Source organism: Camelus bactrianus, chromosome 3 (genome assembly GCF_048773025.1).
Source record: "Camelus bactrianus isolate YW-2024 breed Bactrian camel chromosome 3, ASM4877302v1, whole genome shotgun sequence".
NCBI lineage: Eukaryota > Metazoa > Chordata > Mammalia > Artiodactyla > Camelidae > Camelus > Camelus bactrianus.
In genome coordinates, this window is record NC_133541.1 from 9,153,443 (window position 1) to 9,170,725 (window position 17,283).

The 17,283-nt window shown below is 43.9% G+C and overlaps 1 protein-coding gene across 2 annotated transcripts in view; it reads left to right on the top strand.

Annotated features, from left to right (window-relative positions):
- ANKRD33B (ankyrin repeat domain 33B) overlaps positions 1 to 17,283 on the top strand; it is a 77,963-nt gene that overhangs the window by 29,513 nt on the left and 31,167 nt on the right. The window lies entirely within an intron of this gene.

The following is a 17,283-nucleotide window of genomic DNA, read 5'->3' on the forward strand; positions in this document are numbered from 1 at the left end:
CCGTTTAAGCTCTAGAACTGTTTTTTGGCATATCCCATTATGAAAAAAATTTCATGCATAAAATATATAACATAAAACTCCCTGCTTTAACCGTTGTAACCAGCTTACAATTCCGTGGCATGACTTACATTCACAATCTGGTGCAGCTGTCCCTGCTATCTATTTTCAAAACGTTGTCATCGCCCCAAACAGAAACCCTATAACCATTAAGCAATAACTCCTCATGCCCTCCTCCCCCTAGTTTTGGTGGCCTCTAATCTACTTTCTGTCTCTCTGAGTTTGTCTATTCTGGATATTTCACATAAAGGGACTCATACAATATGCATCCTTTTGTGTCTGGCTTCATTCACTTAGCATAAGGTCTTCAAGGTTCATCCATGCTGTAGCATGGTATCAGAATTTCATTACTCATTTTAAAGGAATAATAGTCCATTATATGGAGGTACCCCATTTTGTGTATCCTCTCACTTGTTAATGGGCACAGGTTGTTCCTAACTATTGATACTGTGAATAAAGTCGCAGTGAACATGGCTGTACAAGTACCTGTTTGAGTCCCTGCTTTAAATTCCTTCGGGTGTATACCTCGGGGTGGAATTGCCGAGTCATTATGATAATTCTATGTTTAGCTTTCTGAGTAATGACCAAACTGTTTTCTGCGCTATTTGTATTCCTATCAGCAGTGCCCAAGGGTTCTAATTTCTCCACAGCCTTTCCAACACTTATCTTCTTTTTCTCTTTTCTTTTTTTAAATTATAGCCATCCGAATAGGCTTCTAGGATGTCGCGTGGTGTCTCATTGTGGTTTGGGCCGTTTGTATGTCTTTGGCCATTGTTTTATGTTATTGTTACTTTATTGAGATACAGTTTGCACACAGAGGAATGCATAACTTCACTACCCTAGAAGCTCCTCTCGTGTAAAATCCCCTTCACTGTTTTTTATCACCACAGAGCAATTTTGCCTGTCCTTGGATTTCATTGAGCGGAATCAGACAGCATGTACTTTTTTGTGTCTCTCTTATTTCATTCCACGTAATGAGATCTGTTGGTATTGTTGCCTGTATCAACCGGTTGCTTTTTGGTTGCTGAGTCGTATTTCTAAGGTTGAGCATAGCAGAGTGTGCTTATCCAGTCCCCTGGTGATGAATATTTGGGTTGTTTGCAATTTCAAGCTTCCGTCAACATTCTTGCACACAGGTGGATATGACTTTATTTCTCTTGAGAACATACCTGTGAGTGGAATTGCTGGATCATAAGGTCGGCACGTAATGCATTTTATTAGAAACTGCCAGTTTTCCGACATGGTCGTTCTGTTTTACACTCCCATCTGCTGGGAGTCCCACACCCTCGCCAGCATTGGGTATTGTCAGTCTTTTTAATTTTAGTCATCCTCGTGGGTGTATGGAGGTATCTCAGTGTGGGTTTAATTTGCCTTTCCCTGATGACTAATGGTATCAAGAACCTTCACATTTAGAAAGGTTATAATTTAAATTTTTACATTAAAAAAAATCAAGTTAGAAGATATGAGTGAACACCTGGAGAACAGACATCTCTAAGCCCAGAATGTTCTGTTGAAGCCATACGCCCTGACAGCTATGAGTCAGACAGACAGATGTCAGTTTCAATCACTTCTTACATTACAAAAGAGTTGCCAAATCAGTTTAAAAAGGCGAGTGGGGAGGGCACATATTTAACGAATATTTTGGAAATAGAAAGAAGAAATGGGGAGGCTCTCCCCTTCCACCCCTCCTCCCACCTGAAAGGGAGGTTTTAGAAAGAAAATCTGATCATGACGCCCCCTGCTTAAGACCTTGAGTGGTTCTCTGCTATCTTCAGCCCCAATTCAGACTCCTTAGCCCTCCATGTCAATCCTCGTGACTTTCTGACCTGTCACCTCCTCTGTGGGCAGTGGGTGAATCTACTTGTGACTTCCTCCCTTGCCCACAAGTCGTCAGCTCCCAGCCCTGGTACGTGCTTGTCCGACACCTGGACCACCACCCCATCCTCCCTGGCACCCTGGGCTCCCTGCCTTTGGCTGAAAGGCCCAGCTGGGTGCATGCTGGCTTTTCCCCCAGCCTGGACCTGTTTCCAGTCCTCCGCCCTCCCGTCCCTAGGGCAGGGCTCCTGATCATTGCTGACTTTCGTGTCTCTTTCCTCAGACTGAATTTCCTAAGGGGTAGGACTGTCTGATTTCAAAGTTCATCTTTGTCTTCTCAACGCCCAGCCCAGGTACCTGTAGACCAGCAGTACCAGCTTGTTGGGTGGCGACCAAATGCTCATGGTTGAAGGAGAAGGAGTTCTGAAAACAGTGTGACCCCCTCCCCCTGACAGCCTGCTTTCCATTGCGTTTGTTCTGTTACACATTGTAGGATGAACACAAACCCCCAAATCTTGTGATCTCACCTCCTCTCTGTGGTCCTCTCCATCCCAACCCAGGACAAGAGGCCTGCCCTGGTGGGACCAGGAATGACTCACGGGGAAGGATCAGGGAGCAGGCGGCAGACAAGACCAGTCAGGCGGCATTTGACGGGATGTTCTTGGCACGTGGGCTAGGACTGGGTGAGAATTTGATACAATCAGAATGAAAAGGAACCGGAAAAGCAAGCTGAGCTCTGTTTCTGGCATCCCCGAAGAGGTGACTGAGAAGTCTGTACCCGAGGCTCCCAGGTGTAGTGACGGCCACCACCACTATCCATCTGAGAGCCCCAGCCTGCATCCTGGTGGTCCTCACACATTATGTTCTGTAGGCCTGCTGTGGGCTTGTGACAATGCAGGCTCTGATCCACTAGGTCTGGGCTGGAGCCCAACGTTCTGCATCCGTCCCAGGCTCCCAGGTACCTGCTGCTGGTCCAGGGACTCCCACTTTGAGTGGCCTGGGCTGACCCTGCTTTCTTTGTAACCGAAACCAGTATTTGTACATTACAGACCTAATATCTGAAAAATTGCCTTGAAAAAAGGAGAGTTTTGTTTATTACGAGTAGAACATACTGTTGTCTGAAAGCCCACAGCAGAATGGCAGGGTGGGAGCTTTGGAGTGAGAAGCACTTGGCAGAGTAGGTTAAATAACAGGGATTTCAATTCTTTGAGGCCGATGTCATAGACAACTTGGATTCTTTTCTTGAAACTTTATGGAGCGTTTTTGCAAGAAGTTCGTAAAGCTGATCACAACCTACAGATCCTAAGAGGTCTGACTCGTTTTCATTTACTGATTGCTTGCTTGATAGTAGATTTATTTAAACTCTCTCCAGTTCTTTCCAGAAAAGGGCAAGCAGCAGCTTTCTCTTGCTTCGTGCTGTTTCCTCCCAGCCTACGAACTTGCCAGCGACTGCTTTTGCAGTTGAAGGAGCAGGAGACCGGGGAGCTTATCAGAACTTTCCTTTTCTTAAAATTTTTACATTTTCTGATTATTACACAGAAGTAAGTTCAGGGTTGGAAAAAAAAATGGGACTTTTTATTACAGAAAAGTATAAAGAAAAAGAAGTCACCTATACTGTCATTATCCAGAATCAATCACTACTGAAACCTTGGTGCATTTCTTTCTAGTTTTTTTTCATGCATTGTTGATACATAATTTTACAGACTAGTTTATTAAAGTGTATATATATATATATATATATATATATATATATATACACACACACACACACACACACACACACATACACACACACACTATATATATATATATATATATATATAATATAAAATATATACTTAATTTTATATTATAATTTAAGCCTTCCTCATGACCGAAATTCTTTATGTTTGGTAACATATAAAATTATATGATGAAACATGTTCTTTCTTTTTTTTTTTAACTTCAAAAGGAGAACGTCTTTGAAAAAAGGAAAAAGTAGCATTGTTCTCATTGTCTTCTGAGACTATGATGAGTCCTGACTTAAGCCCAGAGGGGACATTTTCCTGTTGGTTTGTAGCATGAATTATATCTCACTGTAACTAGTAAACTACCTGGTAGATCTCAACGCTTGGTTATTAATGAAATACTAGTACATTTTATTTAATTACGTATTTCTTTGTATAAGCATGTGTTCAACCTGAATCCAAGGATCCAGTTCCCAGGATCAGTTTATTAACGTAAATTGTTATTAAGATGTGTGGGCCACAGAAGGTTGTGATTAGATTTTGGATAGTGCATCCTTGGGACTTGCTGGTGTTTGTAGTATTTATCTGACGCTTTCTGACATCACCCCAAAATATAGTGGCTTAGAAGATGGTTAGTATTTATTTTCTTTCATGGTTTCTGAGGCTCAGGAATTCAGGAGCAACTTGGCTGGGCAGTTTTGAGCCAAGGTCTCTCATGAGGTTGCCATCAGATGTCCACTGGGGCTGTATAATCGGAAGGCTTGACCGGGGCTGGAGGATCACTTCCCTCGTGTGCAGAGAGGTCCACGCTCCTTGCGGGGGCAGCACACCCTGTGGGCGCTCTTGCTCATGGGAGAGGGCGGTTTCTGTTCATTCAGGTTTCTATGTATTTTGCTCTTCCTACTGTTCTTTCTCTTCTAAGTTCTCTGTTGAGCTTTGTGTATCTGTTGTAAAAATCCCAAGCTTAACTTCAGAGAGGTTAAGTGAACAAGTGCTGAGCGGAACATATTACCGCCAAGTGCTAACCTCAGGCCAGCTGTTAGTTAACGGTGTGGTTTTCCAATACTGAATGCTTGTAAGGTGGCTGCATGAGAAACACAGCCAGTAATGACTTGGGGAAATTAGACGCGATTCTGAGATACACAGCCTTTGGATTAGGAGTGTGTAAAATTAGAATTAGACTTATTTGGCAAGATGTATATAAAACTGGATTTCAGGAGAGACGATAGCTGAACAAAATAGTTTCCTCATATCATTAACAATCTAAAGTTAGAAACCCAAACAAGAGTTTTGCAGTGGTAATAATAACCATTCACATTCTATGCAAAATTCACATTTTATGCAAAATTTAGTCTATAGGGGGATTGTTTTGAGTTATGACAACCTTAAATTTATCCACTCCTAATCTAAAGATGAGCCCTGCTGCTGAAAGAATTCTCCTGATATACCTTTATACATTTTATCTTTAGTAATGTTTGTTTTATTTCTTTATTTAAAGCAACTTACTAGGCATTTCTTTAAAGCAGGAAAGCATGAACAAAAAGTAAGTATCTCCTGTAACCCCACTGCCAATATCACTTTATTTGTATAATGAAAAGACGTGTGTGGCTTGAAAGGACACTGAAACAGATCCAAAAAAAAAAAAAAAAGAATACTGCTTTAAAGGCCCCTCGCTCACAGTATGTGGATTGAAGATGGCCAATTAAATTTCTTATATCTTCTTTCAGAAAAGTAAAAGATCTTTCACAAACATCACCACTGCAGGAGCCACACATACATCTAAGAAGTTCACACAAAGATCATATCATATACAGTTGTCCATTGATATCTGAGGGGGATTGGTTCCAGGACCCCTGACACCCATACCCAAATCCACAGATGCTCAAGTTCCTTATATAACATGGTGCAGTATTTGCATATTACCTATGGAATCCTTCTTTATACGTTAAATCATCTCTAGGTTACTTATAATACTTAATTCAATGTAAATATTATGTAAATAGTTGCCAGGACGCAGCAATTCTAGTTTTGCTTTTGGAACTTTCTGGAATTTTTTTTCCCCAAATATTTCCCATCTGCAGTTGGTTAAATCTGGGGTTGTGGAACCTGTGAGTATGAAGGGCTGAATGTACTGTCTTCTGACCTGTGGCTATTACCAGCTTTTGACATAATGCTACCCTGTGACGATCTTTCCACATTAGCACATGCATTTTAACCTTGTTCCTACTGGGGCTGACATAGTGCCAGAGAGCAGGTTTAACTAGCCAGTCATCTCTTGATGTATATTTGGGCAGTTTTCAGTCTTTTTGCAGTTGCAGGTCCCTTCATGTACTTTCAGTGCCCCTAAAATGAATCCTTGCTGTGGAATTCTTGGGGAATGTTGCGTTTTCTTTGAGTTTGGCTGTTGGTTTCCTGTCTGTATCATTCAGCCCCAGATCTGGCAGCACCAGCCTAGAGTGATGCTCACCACATTAAAGGGAACTATCTTCTTTGAGGTTTTCTTGGGACCTCAAGTCATTTCCTTACTTGAAGGTGGAAGTAAGATAAAAAACCCGGAGCCATGTCACCATGTGTCAGTGCCTCGGTTCAGAGTAAGTTGAGTACTCGCTCGAGGGAGGAGGTACTGACACATCTCAGGGGCATTTTGTTCATTCAGTAAATGCTTTCTGAGTGTCTTGCAGATATCGAGCAGTGGGGAAAAGTTAAAAAATGTGATCCTTCTCCACTTTGAGCTCACCTTCCAGTGAGCAGTGGAGTGTGCAAGGCAGCCCCATGAGAGCCTCAGAGAATGGGTAGAAAAAGGCTGGAAGCAAGAGATGTGGAAGGGTCAGCTGTGTGACAGAGAGGCTGGGCGATGGGGGTGGTGGGGTGGGAGTGAGGGCACTCCAGGCAGAGGCCACTGCCCGTGCCAAGGCTTGGAGGCAAGGAAACCGAGGCAGGGGTAGTTACAATGGCTGGCACTGGGAAAAACCCAACCACGGGGACTTGTTAGCGTTCAGAATCCCTGGGTGGCACCACACTCAGGCACTAAATGGTACCCACGGAGCAGTGGTTCCCAGGGTGGCGGACTGGCCTCATGTAAGATGTTTTTGGAATATGCGGCATGACAAATGCCAAATTCTTATTTTTCAGGCCAAGAAAGAAATTAAAAAGATAATCGTAAAGGCCTAACCCCATCATTTTATAAACAACAGTACATTTTAGGCTCAATCAAGTAGCAAAAACATAATCTTAAAGGACAGCTCTTCCCAAGGGAAAAAATAAATAGTAATTCTTGACACATTTGCAAACATAGGCTCCTATGCATGCTATATATATGAGTTATGTTTGGGTAAGTTATGTTTGCTGTGATAACGTACAACCCCAACTCTCTGGGGTTTAAAATAACAAAGTTCTGCTTATTCATTCATGCTCCTGGGGGTCAGCTGGAGGAGCTGGTGAGGCTCTGTGCTCCGTGACCTCACAGACCCAGGCTGAGAGAGACCCACCTCTGAGCTTCAAGGAGAGTCAAACAAAGCAGAGGACAAGGGAATGTGGGCAAATCCGGTTCTGTCTCTTAACACATCCGCCCGGAAGTGACACATGCCAGTGTGCTTATGTATCATTACCCAAAGCCAATCAGAGTCCAGAGCCACTCTTTAGAGTCAGTAAAGGCAATTCTCCTATGCGGAGGGAGAGGCAATCAACGTGGGAACACTCTAGCGCTTTGCACAACCGGATTGTCCTTGCTCTTTTGTTGTGTCCCTTCACCAGCTCCTCATGGTCCATCACATACTTGGGCGAGTACGTCTCCTCTACATGCCAACAACAGCACTGGTGGAAAAGACCGGAGAATGCCCACAGGGACATTTTTGAGGAATCCTAAGGGTTGCCTGGGACTGCAAAACACACTAGGTGGGGAGCTGCCAACTACTTGCTTTTCTGCTAGACTCTCTGTGAGTCCATCTTATTTAAAGCTTGACATTATTGAGGTAACGACTCCTAATGTGGCCACCAGAAAAGCTAAAATTAAATAGGTGGCTTACGTTTGTGGTGTGTCTGTTGGATGGTGCTGACCGCAAATGTATAAAGGACTCAACCTGATCAATGAGGAAAAGAAACCAACAGGAAATGGGCAGAAGACATAAATAAATCATTCACGGAGGAAGAAATGTGGGTGACCAATACACGTATTGTATAAGATCTTCAATCTGACTGCCGATTGGGGGAATGCAAGTTAAAAACACAATAGCAGTGTGTACCCATCCGACTGGAGAAGACTGAAAGTCGGGATTTACTCACAGTATTGGGTATTGGTGAGAATGAAGAGAATTGTAACTTTCGTACACCGATGGTGACGTTTAAGTAGTTGCAATCACTTTGGAGACCATTTGGGCACATACTCTACCCCCAGCTAGTCCCCTTAGGGTGAGGGTTCTTGCCTGGGGGCGATTTTGTCCCCCAGGGGGCATATGGCAGTACCTGGAGACATTTTGGGTTGTCACAACGGGGGTGACGGATGCTACTGGCATTTAGTGAGTGGAGGCCCGGGATGCAGCTGAAACATCCTACAATACATGGGACTGTCCCTCACACTCAAGAGCCATCGTTTCAAAAGAAAGTATTTCTGTGATCTAGAAACCCTGACTTCTAGGTGCAGATTCCAAGGTCGCACCGGCCGAGGCACATCAGGAGATACAGATCAAGGTTTTCACTCCAGGGCTCCATATTTAGAGCTGGGGGACTTTGGAAACAACTTCAGTGTCTATAAATTCAAGCAATAAATGACTTGTGAGGGACCCACATGCGGATGTACTGTGCTAGTCAAGGGTACTTGCCCAATATTTGGGTAGATCGCACATCCAGCACTGAGTAAATCAAGTTTCAGGCTCATATGTACATGGAAATACTATTTTTCATAAATATTTAAAATACAAAGTAGTACTCTATATTTAATGTCTTGTATATGAATACATGCATGTGTACTAAAAATTCAAAAGCAAAATCACATCATCGCCTAATAATGGTTGCCTCTGGGGAGGAAAGCTGCAAAAGGGAATTCCTCCTGGAATGTTGATCTCTGAACCCTGAAGCAGTTATGACAAAATATTAGCCTTTGTTCGTGTAGCCGATGAGATGGGTGTTCCTTACGTTACTTTCTGTTTTTTCTCAATGCTGGAATTTGTTCGCAATATCACGCATGCGCGCTAGCCGCAGACCGGCGCGTGAAGAGCCGTGGTCCAGCGCTGACAGGTTATTCGGGGCTGGCCTGTTCGGTTCACCTGCATTGTCCAGTGTCGAGCTGGGCCCCGCACAGGTCGGCCCTTGGCAAGTATTTGTTGCAGGAACTACGCGTGGGATACTGCACAGGGTTTGTTACTGTGAGCTACTGAGAGGTGCTGGGACCACACCCTGCAGTGGGATGACCCCACGGGGACCTGCCTGCTGGCCAGGTGGTCACACCCACTCCCCACCCGTCTGCACCAGCCCTTTACCCTCCAGACTTCTAACTGCACATCACAGAGAGTAACCCAGCTCAGGACACTAAAAATCACACCTAGGTAGTCTCGTGTGTGTATTTAAAGGGAAAGTGATGTCACATCACGTGAATTGCATGCAAATCTGAATGCCTGGGGAGACACTTCAGAGAGGAAGTTTGCTGCCGGGGCTTTGCTGTTGAGTTCTTTCAGCAGCTCTAAGACTCAGTCGGGAGGATGTGCCTTCACATCACCCTTTCACAACTCTGAAGAATTTAAGACCAGCAAGGATGGGCTTCCCCACAAGCTGCTGTGTTAGGATTCCCCATCCTGCAGGGGGCGCCCTCTTACATGCTCATTCCATGTTGTGCCCATGCAAATGATTCCTGCCTGTGGAGCTAGGCTTGTAGCCCACCCACCATTTTTCTCGACTATGTTGAAATAATGAACTGCTGTCAGGGGAAATTAGAATTATTAAGGCATTTATAAGATACCCCTCCTCTTTGAAATCTCGTTGGGAGAATAGTTGGCGAGAAGGTGTTTTCAGAAGACTGTCAGAATGGAAAATCTGAGTCGGACTTCTGTTGGCTCTGGTCTGTGTGTCTGCATCGCCAGGTGAGGCTGAACAGGGAAGCCAGTCCCTCATGGGGCCCTCAGCCCTCTTATGCCACTGTATTTGCTGTACCCAAATACTACGATTTTTTTTGTCATGAATTCCCATCTTCACTCCCAAGGGGAATATTCTTTTCTTGGGCTCTGATATTAATTTGCCTTTAAAGTTAACAAAGGAGTGGGGAGGGTATAGCTCAGTGGTAGAGCGCATGCCTAGCATGCCTAAGGTCCTGGGTTCAATCCCCAGTACCTCCATTAAAAATAAATAAGTAAATAAACCGAATTACCTCCCCCACCAAAACCAAAAAACAAACAGACAAAAAATTCAGAAAAAAAAGAAAGAGAGAATACACTAAAGTTAACGAAGGAAAACTTTCCTGTAGCTTTAGTTTCAGAAGGCCAGCCTAGCAGCTGTTTTATAATGTTTGTCGGACAGGACAAGTTTCCAGGCTCACAAACAGTCCTTCTCCTGAGAGTCTGGACTTTGCTGATAACCTCCTATCAAGACCCCCTTCCTTCGACCTCATTAGCTATCCCAATTGTAAACTCGGCTCAAGGGACCTGGAAACAATTCTCAGACAGAGTAAAACGCCCTTCACACACATCTGCAAATGTTTTCGGAGATACATAAGACCAAAGCCCCATTTAGCAAGTGATGGTTTTGGTGAGAATTATTTGCCAGTGTTTCTGTGATTGTCCTTGCTGGGCTCTTTTGCCTTCCAGCTCTGCAGGCGCGGTGCCTGTCAGTGTGTGTGCCCGGTGGGTGGACGTTGCCTGCTGTCCATGGGGTCCCGGCCACGCCCTCACCTTTGAACGTGGTAGTGCAACACTCAGATCCATTTACCGTCTAGGAAGAAACTGTTTACTGAAGACCTAGTACTCATTCATTTATTCAACAAGTAGATGTCAGCTCGGCTATGTTCTTAGAGCTGAGGACCTGGGAGTGACGAACAAAGATCAAATTTCCATCCTGAATTTCCTTCCTTGTCATGGTTCTTAATCATAAATGAGATTAATGAAATAATGCCTAATACGTTTACCCAACAAATTATGCCCATGATCGTGGTAACACATGGTAGCTTTTTAGAGATGTAGTGTATCTTTAGAGGACCGGAATTCTTAAGTTCTTTCATAAAACCACATCATCTTTCTCCTGCTCCTGTCGGTGGTATTATTATGGAGAAAGGCGTTTTGTAGAAACCGGATTTTCAAGTAACTGAAGTCTCTTGGCTCTGAACTTTAAAAATTATACTACGAATGGTGGAATTTGTTCGTGTAGTCGGGTATGGGTGACGTCTCGTTTGTTCTGTGTGATGGGGAATTACTCTTTTATTGTGCCATTTGCCTGTGGGCTTCGTATGCTTATCTTGCTGCCTTAGTCGCTCCCTTGGCTGTTTGTCAGTTCCTATTTTTTCTGTCCACTTCCCCTGTCCCCTCTTCTAAGACGGTTCTTTTCTATAGTTATTTACAGTTGTTGTTCTAAAACTGTATTTCCTCATGAGAATGTTATTCATGTAAACACCATGTTTGTGTGTACTTGTTTCCCACTGTACAATAAAATCATGTTTTAAGTTCCTCACAAATGTCGCTTTGTTTTAAAGAATTTAAACTGTACAAAAAACATATAGAGTGAAAAGTGAAATTTGTTCTCTGAAGTGTTCTTTCCCACTTACTCTTTATTAATCAGGAGTCTCCAGAGATCCAGAACCAGTAGAGTGTGTGTGTGTGTATCTGTAGATAGAGGGAGATATTCACAGATAGAAAAATACACACATTTTGATATAGATAGATGCAGCTATATATGCTGTGAGATCTTTTCATATCTTTATATCTATAACTATATATATGGGGAGGGATGGAGAGGAATTATTTTAAGGAATTGGTTCACACAGTTGAGGAAGCTTGCCAAAGCCAAAACCTGCAGGGTGACTGGCAGGCTGGAGACCCAGGGGAGAATGGTAGTTCAAGTCCAAAAGCAGAATTTCGTCTTGATCAGTCTTTTTCTCTTCAAGCCTTTAACTGATTGGACGAGGCCCACCCACACCATGGTGGGTAATCTAGTTTATTCAGCATCTACTGATTTAAATGTTAATCTCATCCAAATAAATAAATAAACTTCACAGAAACATCAAGAATAATGCTTAACCACATATCTGGGGACAGATAAAATTAACCATCCCACACCTCTATTCCCCTTTCTTCTCCAGGTGATGCTACTCTTAATATTTTTATGTAATCCTTCTAGATGTTTTCTATGCATTTGTGTGTGTGTGTGTGTGTGTGTGTGTGTGTATTGAGAGGTTTAACACACTTAGAAGATGATCATCTTTCTCTCCCCCACCCCCTTTAATCTGTTAATATAATAAATGATATTGTTAGAATCCTGGTGTGATATTTCCTTTTGTCCTGCAGGGGATGGGATTTTAGTTTGTTTATCTTTGTTTTTGGATGTACACATGCTTACATTTTTAAGCAGAAACATCTTAGCTTTTTTTTGTTGTTGTTGTCATTGTTGCTCTGACTTTTCTACGAGTGCAGGCTTCGAAATTAGGGATGTATTTTGAGGGCCAAGAGTTTCTCCCTGACCTCCACAATGGGTGTTTCCACTTGTAGGTAGCTTACATTTTTTTGCCCTTAATAATAATATTTTATTCTCATTGGGGTGGGGGTATTGCTCAGTGGTAGAGCGTGTGTTTAGCATGTGCAGGGTCCTGGGTTCATCTCAGTACCTCCATAAAATTAATTAATTAATTAATTAATTTAAAAAATCAAAATGTTAACCTATAAAAGTCACAGGACACATTCAAGTTTAGGTGCAAAGTCATCCAAACCTTCAAAGAATAAAGAAAGCAAAACAAACAAAAAATTAAAATGGATCTTACTTTAAAAATAATAACAATATTTTATTCTCATGAATGCTTTGCTTGTGATTTTAAAAATAAGTCATCTGTGGCTGCAGGGGACCACGTGCCAGCAGGTTCCTGCCGGTTCGGCAGGTGGACAGTATTTTCCTTTGTGACAAGTCTTTTGTTGAATGGTCTTGAAAAGCCGTGGTCAAGGGTTGCCAAAGATTGTACCTCCCTTCCCAGCTTCCTGAGCCCCAAAATGCTCCGGTTCAAATGGAGTTTAAGTTATAGCTACACACTGGTTTAAAATAAAAATGTCAGACATTTGGAGCAAATTCTGAGAAAACAGGCGAAGAAAGTAATGATTTCTATTAGTAATGTAAGTCTCTGTGCAGACTAGAGCTGCGACTTCTGTGTTCAATACCATTTTATCCTAAGCCCTCAAATTTCTTTGTTTTTTTTCCTGATAATATCATTTCTGACCCAAGGTTATGCTAAATTTTCCTAAGCCACTATCAGAAGGGACCTACTGCACATTTGGGGAAGGCGTATCTTAGGGGCTGGGAGCAGGGCTTTGGTTCTAGAACAGACCCCCGTAGTGGCCAGGGTAGGAAGGAGACGGGGTGAGGCTGCTTGCAAAGAGAGAGCTGAATCAAGAGCCAGTGACTTCAGGAGCCCTGGAGTTCCTGCCCACGGGAGTTCCTCCTTTTAACCCAGAATCCGTAACTGAAGGTTGGATGGCAGGATTGGCGAAGGCGGATGTCCTTAGAATGGGCAGGTTTGCAGTATGTGTTAAAAGATTTCAAAAGAACTCTTTCCTCTAATCCAGAAATACTATTTCTGAGAATGTCCCCTAAGAAAATGAGAAATGATACGCACACAGCCTCAGGTCTCGAAATTTTAATTGCAGGTTTTACTCCTAATAGAGAAAAGTGGGAAATAATCTCAGTGCCCAGGAGTAGGATCCATTAAATAACTAAGGTTCTGCCGTATGTATAGTGCCCCGTGGCTGTTGGAAATGTTGAAACGCAAGTGCTTTCATTGGTATGAAAAGATGTTGCTGATATGTTCCTGACAAACATACAGCAAACAGTCCTGCTTTGTTGCTGTTGTTGTCAAAGTAGAGTCAGTTTACAATGTTGTGTCATTTTCTGGTGTGCAGCATCGTGTTTCAGTCATCCATATACATACGTATATTCGTTTTCACATTCTTTTTCATTGTAGGTTGCTACAAAATATTGAATATAGCTCCCTGTACTATACAGAACTCTGTTTTGGTTTAAAGAAAAATGTGTGTGTGCGATTGTGTGTTTGGGCTATAATTTTTTTTTCTAGTCTATGTTTTTGGATTTTTTTCTGTAATAAATATGAGCCTCTCATGAAATTACGTAAAAATGAAGCGGTTGCATTTTGTACAACATGCCTTATCTGTAAGTCAGGAAATTGTAGAATATTTGAGAAATACTGTCATCCAAAGAAGTTCAAAATGAGATTTTGGCATTTACCAGGTGGAATCACAAGTTTTCCAGGCCATCTATTGTCAAGTTAGCTGGGAGGATGACAGCGTTGATGGCAGTGAACTCTGGTTATCAGAGAAACTGAAAGCTTCTAAGTAGAGTCTGCCTGGGCTGATGACTCCTTGCTCTTTTCTCTTTAAAACTGAATTATTGCAAAACATTTCATTCTATAGATAGAATGACCTATTTTGAAGAATGCACAAGCTGGAGTATATTAAATAGCCTTTATTATAGTCACAGAATTTATACAGTTCATTGTGCTGCCCTATGAATATCAGTGTTAAAAAATCAATCTCTAAAACTTTGAAAATTCTAATATTTGAGATTTAATGTTTTGATACGGCAACTAGGAGCCTTATTGAGATAAGCAGGCAAGGTTGCCCATGCCCTCTCCTCATTCCACGAAAATTACATTCCTATTAAAAATCTGTTAAAAATATAGCTGGGCCACTGTGGGATTGCCCTAGGCTTAAGCCTGGCATCCCCATGTGTTGGTGGGTGCAGCTGGTAGAGCTCAGAGTCACTTGATCATTAACTCTGGATCTCGAATTCTTACTCTGAATTTTAGGATCTCACTGGTCCCTTTGTTACAAGGTGTCTTAATCAGCTTGGGCTGCTGTGAAAAAAAAAATTAAAAATGGGTAGCTTAACAACAGAAATGTATTTCCCACAGTTCTGGAGGCTAGAAATCTTTGATCCGGGTGCTGGCACGTCAGGTTCTTGTCTTGATTTTCGGTGTTACCGAACTCAGGTTTGGCTGCTCGCTGCTCCAAGGCCAGTACTCAAGAGACGAGTACTGTTTGTTGGAAAGGAAAGTTTGCTTTATGCAGGAGGACGGCAGCCTGGGGAGAAGGTAGACTCATGTCCAAGAACCAACTCCAAAGATTCTGCTAGATCATGAAATTTCTTAAAGGGAGAAAGGAGAAGTTAATTGCAGTTAATCGTCTGGGGAAGGAATCGGAATCTTCCACTGTGTGCAGACTTTCTTCTGATTGGTTGGTGGTGAGGTAACGGGGCGGTGCTCCAGGAATCTTGTGCTCAGCCTGAAGTTACCGTCATCCACCTGGGTGGGGGCCTTAGTTCCTGCAGAAGAACTCAAAGGTATTGTTAAGTCTATTCCTTGAGGGAGAACCAGGACCCTGCCCCATGCTGCACTGTTGTTTCTTGACTGCTTCTCCTTTGTTTCTGCATTTTCTCCCTTCCCTGTTAAGCAAATGTTTGACTCTTGAACCCAGGGAAGACGAAGGAGGCTAAATGAAGCCTATTTCCTACAAACAAGAAATTGGAGCAGGGAGGGTATAGCTCAGGGGTGGAGCGCATGCACGAAGTCCTGGGTTCAATCCCCAGTATCTCCATGGCAAACAAACAAACAAACAAACCTAATTGCCTCCTCCCACCCCCCACCAAAAAAAAAAAAAAAGAAAAGAAAAAATAGATGGAGGGGGACATGGAAAGGATTTCTACCCAGGAGGGCCCCACAGAGTCCGGCTCAGTGTCACTGGTGCACAGATGATGCCGTTGTCACCTGCCTGGCATCTGCAGGAGTCCCCTGTGGTGTCTTCTTTTCTGATGTCAGGCGTGTGGATTTTCTTTGACACCAGATATGTGTCGTTTTTCCACACCAGCTCTCCCATTCTCTGCGACTCCAGCAGGCTGTCTAACCATTCAGTTCAATTCTGACACTATCTAGAGTCAGCATGGACCCCCCCCAAGTGAAGGGCTCAGTCCCACAAGACTGCCCTCACTTCAGATGCCAGCCACAGGACCCAGGAGTCACCTTCTGACTGACCGGCCCTAAATCTGGGGGTTCCTGCAGCTCCGCCTCCAGTTCAGCAATTTGCTAGAAAGACACACACATCTCGGGAGGGCGTTTTACTGCCTGTCCTGGTTTACTGCAACGGCTGCAGCTCGGGAGCAGCCAGATGGAAGGGCTGCGCAGGGCCAGGCGTGGAGAGGGGCGCGGGGCTTCCATTCTCTCTCCCCGGACTCAGCCCTCCTAGTGCCTCCGTGTGTTCCCCAAGCCAGGAGCTCTCAGAATCCCATTGTTCAGGGCTTCTTTTTTTTTTTTTTTTTTGAGGTTTCATTAGGTAGACATGATTTGCTCTGACTATTACATCATTGGCCATTAGTGATTGAACTCAGTTTTCAACCCTCTCCTCCCCACCCCAGGGATGGGATTGGGGAGGCTGGTGCTTGGAGCTGAAAGAGACAAACTTCTAATCTCAAGGTTGGTTTTCCTAGAGACCAGCCCCCATCTGGAAGCCACCTAGCACCAGATTCCACCACGAGTCATCTCATTAGCACACAAAAAACTGATTTCTAAGGGTTTTAGGAGCTGTGTTCCAGGAAATGGGGACCCCCCATTCCTCCACCCATCACACCTGGTCTCCCTGCTTCCACTCTTAGAGTCTGTTTTCTGACCAGCAGCCAGAATTGATGCAGATAATTGAAAGCGGACTGCTCACAACAGCCCTCATCGCACTCAGATCAAACCCCAGTCCTGCCCTGACCCCCGAGGCTGCCCAGCTCCCTCTGCCTCCTGGCCAGTCTCTGGGTGGCCGGGCACAGCCCTCTGCCTGCAGCCCCCCCTTCCTTGTCTGCTGGCGCCTTCCCCCACCTCCTCCCGCCTTTGCCCAGTGCCTCCTTCTCAGCGAGCCCATCCTAGCACCTACTGTGAGACTGAAGCACTTGGCCCCTGTACTCACAACCTCCCTGGCCTGAGTTAAACTTTTAACACATTCCAGCACCTACACCTTAGGTCTGTAGTTGACGCTTTTCCCTCCCGTTAAAATAGAATGTAAGCGCCCTGAGGGCAGGGTCTTTGTTTCCAGACACAGGCCTCCTCAGCACTCAGCCTGTTACTGAACACAAGTTCCTGTGCTTGATGCACAGTGAGGCCAAACAAACCGAAACGTTGGTGTTTGGAGCAGAGAAAGGTTTACTGCAGCGCCGAGCAAAGAGAGCGGGCAGCCTGTGCTCAAATACTCCAAACTCCCCGATGGTTTCCAGGGAGACATTTTTATAGGCAACGTGTGGGGCAAGGCCGCACGGTGTGTGACTTTTCTGATTCTTATGGTCGGTGGTGCGGGAACATGGCGGTGCCCCAGGAATCTTGCGGTCAGTCTGAAGTTGCCATCCTCCACCTGGGTGGGGGCCTTGGTTCCTATAGAAGAACTCAAAGATATTGGTTCCTTGAGGTGGAACCAGGACCCTGCCCCATCTCTGCACTATTCTGTCTTTGCCTTCCCTCCCA